The sequence below is a fragment of the Carya illinoinensis genome, chromosome 4 (genome assembly GCF_018687715.1).
Source record: "Carya illinoinensis cultivar Pawnee chromosome 4, C.illinoinensisPawnee_v1, whole genome shotgun sequence".
Classification (NCBI taxonomy): domain Eukaryota; kingdom Viridiplantae; phylum Streptophyta; class Magnoliopsida; order Fagales; family Juglandaceae; genus Carya; species Carya illinoinensis.
In genome coordinates, this window is record NC_056755.1 from 18,832,291 (window position 1) to 18,842,321 (window position 10,031).

The following is a 10,031-nucleotide window of genomic DNA, read 5'->3' on the forward strand; positions in this document are numbered from 1 at the left end:
TTGTTGGGATCTTTACATAGTCTATCATTTATGTGGACCTTCCTTGCAAATGATAATAAAGTTCCCAAAAAAACCAAAAAAATAAAAAATAAAAAAATAAAAAATAAAATTATTGAGTAATTTTATGAGGTCCATTAATGAAGAGGCAAGGAAGTGCTGAATCTTAAATGGGGTCACTAATACTTTAAAGATTAAAGAGAAGAAAGAGTTCTAATTTTCCTACTTGATAGTTCCCTTGAAAAGACACGTGGTGGAGAGGCCTTAGTACTTTAAAGCTTGGATGTTCCATTTGAAAAGGAACCAGCTGAGTTGGGTCATCTCCAAAATCATATACTTAAATTAATTCATTTAAGGGCACCATTTTTATCCCAATTAAATTCTTTGAATAATTTGCCAAAATTTGTTGGCAATACGTAATTGGAGCATTGTTGTTGAACAAAAGGCGTTTCTTACAATGTAACTACTTTTTGGAGCCTTTATATGATGGACACGACATCCCACGACAGTGCTACGAGTCTCAAATTGAGGACCTTTCGGGCAACCATGGATCTGTGGTTTGGTTTTATCAAATCCACAACGCAATCATTGTAGGTCAACAAATTCTCATGGCAACACTATGAATCTAGGCCTCAAACTCACACCGCTGCTGTGGGTTTCACAAAACCACTAACACGGGTCCCTCGTTCTCTTGTTGTTGTGTATCTGATTTGGTTCGCTTGATTTGTTGCTTGGCTTAATTTATGGATGGTCGGTTTGATCTGGATTATCTGGTTTGGTTGGTTGGATCAACTGATTTATGTTGGATCATCTAGTTTGATTTGATGGAAGGACATTTTAGTCTAGCCATTATTTGTAGTAGAGGTATTTTAGTCCAATCTGATTATTATTGGTTATGTCTCTCAATTTCGCTTGGGATCGAATGAACATTTGAAGTATCGAGACATGCAATACAAGATTACTTACCCTCGTTCATAACAAATAAGATGCAATGTTCCTAATATTCTTCTAGTATTATGCAATATTTGCAGTAGATGATTTTTTCTTGAACAATACTATGCATCAAATGGATAATACCACAATTATTAAAACATATCCATACATATTGAAATACTAAACATCTATGATTACAACATGAATCCAAAATGACTGTAATCATAAGGGTATTGGAGATCAAGCTTCTTAAGTCTAAGTAGTAAACTAAAGCAACTACTAGGCTATCCATCGAGGCTCACGCAACTCATTTAGGGATGCCATAATACTATCGATAGATCAGAGCATTGAGGCTATGAGCTCTATGTCTTATTGTCATAGTCTAATCGACCGTCTCTAGTTGGTCGACTTTTGGTGCGCTTTCTGATCTTGACACATGGTTTACCATTCTGGAGAAATGGTAGTTGAGATTACTACAGTGAGATTTAATTACAAATTTCAACAAGTTAACAAAGAACTTTCACACAGGTTAATAATGCATGCATGACAATAAATGCATGAATGTATAATCAAATTCATAAATAAGTATAACACAACTTGACATATAACATGGCATGAAATGAAATAACTTGAATTGAACTTGAAACTTGATATGACATGAACTTAATATGAGACTTAACTTGACATGACATGAACGTGAACTTGAACGTAATATGAACATAAACTTGAATTTGAATATAACATGAACTTTAACTTGAATATGAAATACATAAATTTGAAATCTTGTTTATTAAACTTGATAAAAGTGACTATGTGGGTGCTACATGGGTCCCTTTAAGCCATGTATCACTGCCGATTACCATATCACAACACAGGCATTTGCATCAGCTTTGAATGTGTTAATATACATGCCACACATACGGTAGACACACGTATTGTACGTGCCAATTCACAAGTACCTGCACTTACTATGGACACACATATTATACATTCTAGTTCACATGTATCTGCACCTGTTATAGACAGTACGTATCTAGTGTCAAGTATTTGCACACGCACGAGTACGCATAACGTGAAATGAAATATGGCTCCATTGGCATTAGTGCCTATGCGCTCTGGTGACTAGTTACTTAGGCCCCATTAGTAACTTGTTGATTGTGCTTTGTCAACTTAGAAAATTTCACACTATTTTAGACACTCTATCATGAACAAAGGAGTTCCATATTACCCATCCTAGCACTTAAGGGTGTGATCGACATGAACAGACTTGACATGACTTGAAAGATTGTTCCTGAGATACATAAACTGTATTCGAGATGGTACGTGATATGACTACGAAAGGACAAAAGCCTTGATATAGTGTAACATGACATGAACATAAGTCGATAAACATGAAGTATTTTGAGATAGAAAATATTTTATAGCATGAAAGATATCATGTAAAAAAACAGATAATATTTCGTAACGTAGCATAACATGTAAAAAAATATTATGTTACATAATATACATGTAACATATATCATAACGTAACATGACATACTTGCCATATGTAGCAATACGTGATAGAATAGATTGCATAACAAATAAATATTTCGTGATAGAATAAATAATGTGTGATAGATAAACATGTAATGATATAGCATGCTGTAACATATATGATAACATACATATATAAAATGTAGTTCACTTACCCATCACACATTCACAATAAATTAATAGTAAGTTAAAAGCTAACTTACTTTGCTCGTCACATTTTACAAAATTCAAGTGCGACCATGAGAAACTATAATTAGTGTTTCTAAAAGTTAAAAACTTCATCATTAACAACTTGTAAACATGGAAAATGCTAACTTAGAGTAAAATTATCATTTTACTCTCTACATGTGTGACATTTTTCTAAGAGCAACTATGTTTTGAATCAACAAACAAAAGTCACCAAAAATCAGAAAACATCACTTGGAGTACTCGGCTCCATACTTTGTCCTAAAACAATTTTTTTTCTCTTAACTAGTTTTGATTAACCACTTGATTCATGGCTTAAAAAATTAGATCTTCAAACCAAAACATCACATAGTTTAAAAATGTGTCCTAAAGCAAGTCCAAGATTTAAATTTAAAATTACAAGACTAAAAATAAACCAAAACACGGATCTAGCCAAAAACATCAAACCTTTGGCCTAACTGAGTATTCTCTTACATAAAAATCATATATCTCAAAATAACTTCAAAAATTTTCAAAATAACATCATAACATGTATATAAAAAGCTTATAATCCTTAAATAAATATATCAAAACCATTGGAGTAAGATTAAAGCACAAAACATCCAAACTTTCTTAAAACAGAAACTGTTTTTCTTCTTCCAGTTTCTAAGTTTCTAGATTGAGAAAAATTTTCATCAAAAGTTTTAATCATGTAACAAATCCTCAACCAACATTTATATACACATATTAATAACACTCCATAAAACTATCAGACCAAGATCTATTCATTATATTGGTCAAAAACTTTAAACTATAACACACTCTCTAGCTTATCACCTAGAATAACCTTTCCATGGTTAAAACGACTTTTGACTGATCAAATGACCATCAAATGGAACAAACAAGATATCCACGGAAACTAGACTCCAAGACTTTAGGAATAAAACTTTATGAGAAAATACTTACAAAAACTTCAAATAGGGTGTGTAATGTGACTAAGAAAAACTATTCGAGAGAACATTTTGCTTTTTTTCCAAGAAAAGTGTGAGAAAGCAATGGAATGAGTGTGAAATAGGTTAGACTACCTCTTACAAACATGAGGGGCTTGTGAATAACCTTGAGTGATGGTTTTGTCAGCCCAAAATAGTGGGCAAAACCAGTGCATGGCATTGTTCTCCAAGGTCTCGTGTGAGAGGAGAAGAGTGAGGTAGCTCTAGTTTTCACTTCAAGTACACTCCAGGGCTATAATAGGCAGAGGCTGATCAGCCATGTGGGGGTAGAAAACTTAGCTAAGAAGTATTTCCAAGGTGGCTTAATTCGTAGGCCTTAATGGGCCTTATCCGAATGGGTTTCAATTTGGGGTTAAAAGAGGGTTTGAGATGCTATCAACCCTAAATTCAATTTTTATTAACTCAATAAAATTTTCAAGATTTAAAAGGTTGGATAATGTTGTCATAACATAAAAAATTAAATGATTAATAACATGTAGAAGTGATTTAATCAAGTGATTGAATACAATGCTAGAAATCGAATCAGTTAGGGTTTGGATGTTAACTTTAGGGTTTGATAATAGTTACTCTTGGTGCCAAGTGTTCATTACTATTCATCAAGCGTGGCTAAGATCTTGACAAGTGTTTAAATAAAACTTCTCTAACCTAATTTGAATATTTCACACTGTGATTTCAAAAACATTGTACTTGGTGTGCTTATCGAGATTATTATTTATCCGGTAAAATCCTAAATATTCATACAAAGCTAACAGTACAAGTCGTTTATCAAAATTCAACCTCAAAGTGCATCGAAAAATAAAAACACAGTTTTGAATAGGCGTTTCATTTGAAAAACTGAGAAAAGGGATTATTATTCCCTAAAATCCTAAATATTTGACTAATTCTAATGGTGTAGACCATAAAACATTGTGAAACTTTTAACTACCTTAAATAATTAAAATCGTGCCTATGGCATTATAGTAAGTGATAACATTGACTCTGCTGATAGACTAAAATTTACATTATAGGTCGATTAGTGAAAACTTACGAGGTTTTTATGAGGTTCCTAAAGCCTATAAAAATTCTACCATTAAATTTTCAGTGGGCTATTACAATAAAAATGGTACTTTAGTCAAATTCGAAATCTATGGAAGGGTCATTTCGATCTTATATGTAGCAATAGCATTTTAGTCCAACCTTAAGGCCTCATTTGGTTATACAAACAAGATGAGATGAGAAATATATAGATAGTAGTGAGATGATTTGTGAATAATAGTGAAATAGTTTGAGTTAAGATATTCTGTGGGTTTTCGGAAAGAAGAGAAAAAAAAATTGAATAAAAATATTATAAAGTTAAAATTTTGTTATAATATTATTTTTTAGTTAATCTAACCGAACCAAAACCTACATCACAGAGCGTAAACTCAATGTTTTATCATGGAAGTTGGATTTGGGCCCATTTCCCTTCTTCCAAGCCCGTGTGTACGAAAAGCTAATCTGGACTAATTTGAGAAAGTCTTATGTGCAGTTTCATTTTTCAACTTTTTTTAATGCTCTCTCAACTATTCAAACTCCCAAGGGCCCCCCATTTCATCACATAGGCCCATATTGGTCGGTTGTTCTGATGGACTTTTCCTCTTGCCTTCGGTCCCCTCAATTGTCCTCTTATATCTGGCCTTCGCTTACATGTATTTTCAGCTGCTCTCTTTGTTTTGCGAGGAAAATTAAATAAATATTTACAGCATCATCTTTGTGTAAATCTACAACTACTATTGACAAGAGAGTCATTTCATAAAGTCCCTAAAGTTTTGCATCTTTATCTCTAGCCATTCACTCTGTCTTGGTCAAGCAAACTAGCCATGAGTTCATATATCAAGCATAGCCTTTAAGAACTATCATGCATTATTTTTAAATTTAAAATTTTGGCTTTCCTATCGTTCCCTTCAGGGTTGTTCATTTATGGACCATCTCAAAACTCACTCTTGTTGCCGCCATCTCTTGGCATGAACTTAACATTTGTTGGCGTGAGCTGCCAATGAACAACTGATTGGAGAAATTGCAAGAGTGGTGTGAATTGAAAATCCCTTCGTTAATGGTTAATCATAATATTAGTCTTACAGATTGTACAATCATAAATAACTTCCATATTCTTTCTCAGTATATTGCTATGTAATTATATTTGTTCTATACAAAGAAAGATGAATAAGAAAAAACCTTTTTCTATCATGATATCAAAGCGGGATACTAGGATTTCCACTACAACTGAACTCTCACTAGAAAAAATTCAGAACTAATTGAACATATGGAGGACTCAACTGAGGTGGTGCAGCATGGCTCCAACTTGGATGAATTAACAAACAGAATGATGGAAGTCTTGACCAAAAATCAAACTCAAGTTCCCACTCCCAACTACAATTCATCTACCGCACAGATCGACATTATGTTGGGTGGCACCAACTATGTTTTATGGTCCCAAGCTGTTGAGATGTATATCTCTGGCAAAGACAAATTTGGATATATTAATGGAGACTTCCCACACTCTCCACCCACATACCCTACCTTCTGAAAATGGCGAACTGAGACTGCAATCATGGAAGGATGGCTGATCAACTATATGGACCCGCCTTTGATCAGAAATTTTATTCGGTTTCCAACTATAAAAATGGTATGGGACTCTATTAATACAACTTACTTTGATGGGAATGACATCTCCTAAGTGTATGATCTAAAAAAATGAGTGACTAGAATGAGACAAGCCGGAGGATCAATTGAAAAATATTACAATGATCTTCAAGGCTTGTGGAGAGAGATTATTTTTGATCCTAACACAATGAGTGTGCTATGGATATACAGAAATACAATTCAATTCAACAAGAAGATAGAGTCTTTATATTTCTTGATGGATTGGATGATTGGCTAGATAAGATATGAAGTTATGTGCTCTAGCTATGATCGTTCCCTACAGTAGAACAAGCTTATGCTCATGTTCAAAGGGAGAATATTAGGTAGGTAGTGATGAGAACAGACATAGACACTACACCTGGCGTTGTTATGGCTTCTAAAGGAGTCAAGACGGGCTAGGCCGCATCTAACAACTTCACTTCAAATGTACAAACACAAATCTCCTACTACAAGGAATGGAAAATTGAATACAACCTCTAAAGCAAAGGAACAATCAGAAGGAGGAGGCTGTACTCATTGCGGAAACATGAAACATATCCGTGACACTTGTTTTAAGCTACGGGTACCCCGAATGGTGGGCTGAACTCAAGGCATGAAAACAATGTGAAGCAGCCTCTGATAAAGGCTCGAGTTGGGCTGCTTTGGTAACTGCAAAACCTCAGCTATCTTTCATCTCACAAGTAAAACATTCCGCTGATCCTACTACTCTCAATGATCAAGTTAAATGTGATTATGCATTGCTTAGTGCTAACCAAGGTGACGACAGTGACTAGATAATTGATTCAAGGGCAACAGATCATATGACAAACACTCCAAGTGACTTTATTGTGATCACTCCACCAAGGTGCATGAGGATTGCTAATGCTAATGGAGTCACATATCTAGTTACAGGGTTTGGAACTGTTGCTTTATCACCCTCACTCTCTTTATACAATGTTGTACTAGTCCCGTCTCTCTCAAATAAATTGATGTCTGCTGGCCAAGTTATTGAGGAATTGAATTGTGTTGCACTTAAATTTCTTGCCTTTTGTCTCCTCCAAGATATTCTCACCAAGGAGATCATTGGGCGTAGTTCTAAGAGGGGAGGGTTATACTATATGGATGACTTCGGTCCAAGTAAAGCTAATCATATGCATCACACGAACAACATCAAGGAGAGATAGATTTGGCTATAGCATTGTTGTTTGGGGCATCTGTCCTTCAGTTATATGAAGTATTTATTTCTAGATTTATTTTCAAGTTTACATGATTCATTTTTAAAATGTGATACAACATTTTAGCCAAGAGTCATCATGTTCCTTACCCAATAAGTTTGAATAAAAGTGATATTTATTTTACCTTAATTCACTCTGATGTTTGGGGACCCTCTCCAATTACAACTTTTGTGGCATTCGTTGGTTTGTGACAGTTGTTGATGATTGTACTCGCATGACTTGGCTGCACTTGTTGAGAAACAAAGATGATTTGCTTGGGGTTTTTCAATCTTTTCATGCAATGATTCAGACTCAATTTTTAACTAAAATTCAAATTCTCCATTCTGACAATGGTGGTAAATATGTCAACAAACAATTTAAAATTTACTTTGAAACTCATGGCTATCTCCATGAAACTTCTTGTACTCAAACACCACAACAAAATGGGATAGCCGAATGTAAAAACAAGCACATTTTAGAAACAACCCATGCCCTATTGATTGGAGCCCATATACCTACTCGGTATTGGTGTGATGCGGTTATTACTGTAGTACATCTTTTGGATCACATACCTTCGAAAGTATTGAATTTTAAGACCCCATTACAGATTCTTTCTAACCATGTCTTCTTGCCTACTATGTTGTTAATTCCCCCACGTATCTTTGGATGTGTTGCCTTTGTTTGTCTTCATATGAATCAACGCACCAAGCTTGATCCATGAGCAGTTTGGTGTATTTTCTTGGGGTGTATGCAACACATAAGAAAGGATACCACTGCTATGATCTTGCTACTAAACGCACTTATATCACTATGGATGTCACTTTTTTGGAATCAGATTATTTCTTTTCTCCGTCGGAATCCAATTTAGCCCTTTAGAGGCGGGTTGCTGAGAAGAATTGGTGGAATTGGCCAAGATTAGAGGACAATCTAGTATAAATTGGAGAAAATGAGGTAGAGACTAGTGAGGAAAATAAGGAAAACAGTGCTGAAGCTGAAAAATATTCAAGGAGCTAAATCATCTGGGCCTGAATCCCTTCTCTCCTTAGTACTCAAAGACCATTCTCCTAAGAATATTCTTGAGGTAAGCTCTCCTACTACACCTTTACCTACTAATGACTTGGATACGTCTGTTGGCTATCAATTACCTTTCATACATAATCGTTGCAAGCCACTAAATCGGTACTCTCTAGAATCTAAGGATAGAAGATCAAGATACTCGATTGCCAATTATGTGTTGACTTAACGACTAATAGAACCTCTCAAGGCGTTTGTGCATAATTTATCCTCATGCCATCTTCCCAACGGAATACAAGAAGCATTAACAAATCCGAAGTGAGTTTAAGCTATAAAGGAAGAAATGGAGGTCTTTAGAATAAGAACAATGCTACGCCGCGCAAACGCCGCGCAATCGCTTTGAAAAAGAGTGGGGTCCACGATTAAAAAGTTAGTTTTTTTTTTTCATGTGGGTCCCATATTAATTCATTTTTTTCAAAGCGACTGCACGTCGCTTGCACAACCATGACCACAAATATCATTTCTCTTAGAATAATAATACATGGACTCTTGTCCCACTACTGAAAGGGAAGAAGAAAGTAGGATGCAGATGGGTCTTTTCCCACGAATGATAGAAGGCGAGACTAGTAGCAAAAGGATACACAGACATAAGACATGGATTATCAAGAATCGTTCTCACCAGTGGTAAAATTGAATATTGTGAGTCTTGTTGTCTCTCGTAGCATATTTAGATTGGTCGTTACATCAGTTTGATGTAAAGAACACCTTTCTTCATAGCGATCTTGAACAAGAGATTTACATGGATATTCCACCACGGTACAATGCATCCTCAAAGACTGAAGTTGTGTGTAAATTACAATGATCATTATATGGATTGAAATAATCATCCCAGACATGGCTTGGTTGATTTAGCATGGCTATGAAAAAATAGGGCTTCCAACAAAGCAACTCAGATCATACTTTATTCCCAAAGCACCGATTGGGAATAATACCCTTAATTATCTATGTAGATGGCATGATCATTACAAAGGATGACGTGGAATAGATCTCTAGACTCCATAAGTCATTGGCAACTGAAGTTGTAATGAAAGATCTTGGAGGACTCAAATATTTTTTGGCTAGATCAAAGCAAGGTAGATTTCTTTCTCAAAGGAAATATGTGCTAGATTTGTTATCAGAAATAGGATTATTAGATTGCAAGCAAGTTGATACTCCTATTGTGCAGAATCATAAAATTGGAAAATGCTCAAATCAAGTGCCAACTACTAATGAGAGGTATAAAAAATTAGTTGGTAAGCTGATTTATTTATCTCATACTCCGCTAGGAACCTGTTCTGCGACAACAAGGTGGCCATTGACATTTCCCATAATCTAGTCTAGCATGATCGCACTGAACATGTAGAAGGGGATCACATTTCATCAAACAGAACCTTGAAACCAAGGTAGTTTGATTTCCATTTGCTAAATCTAAAGACCAACTGTCAGACATACTTACAAAGTCTATTTCTAGCAAAATCTTCAA